Source organism: Pteropus vampyrus, unplaced genomic scaffold, assembly GCF_000151845.1.
Source record: "Pteropus vampyrus isolate Shadow unplaced genomic scaffold, Pvam_2.0 Scaffold145, whole genome shotgun sequence".
NCBI classification, from domain to species: Eukaryota; Metazoa; Chordata; class Mammalia; order Chiroptera; family Pteropodidae; genus Pteropus; species Pteropus vampyrus.
In genome coordinates this window covers 2,254,697-2,255,294 of record NW_011888926.1, presented here as the reverse complement: position 1 = coordinate 2,255,294, position 598 = coordinate 2,254,697, and positions in this window count along the sequence as shown.

Sequence of the window (598 nt, the reverse complement as noted above, 5' to 3'; positions counted from 1 at the left end):
TACCTGCTACAGTGCCTGGACTTAGTCTTATTTAATATAGTTATTGAATGTGCAACAAAAATTTATCGTTTTATCCTTGGAGAGGAAAGGAGAGAGTGGAAATACGGTTGCAGTTATTTAAGAGGTGAATAGGAGAACAATGAATCATAATGCCAACGACTCCACAATGAACCATGGATTTCAATTTTATAATTCATGTTGGATCAAGAAGTTAGGTTCCCCTCTATGTATCGCCATTAATTCAAAACTCACTCTCTCCAAAATACAAAGAAGACCAAACACCACAGGGAATCCCTCCTTCCAACATTTTCTGATATGTCATCAAAGTAGAAATCTCATATTCAAATATGAAATCTCTTGGCCAAGTAAGAAACTACAGCTGTTATGTCATTATATGTTACATGTTAAATTAAACCCAGCATTAAATATGCTTGCACAATTATGCTGTGAATGAAGATAGCAGTGATGATGCTAGCAGAAAAGGACTCTCTTTAGCCCAAGATGAGATAGTGGGAAAAAGAAGTGAAAACAAGTAGAAAGCTAACAAAGAGTTGAGCATTTTCTAACCAGGAAAAGTAACTTAAAATATAGACTTATA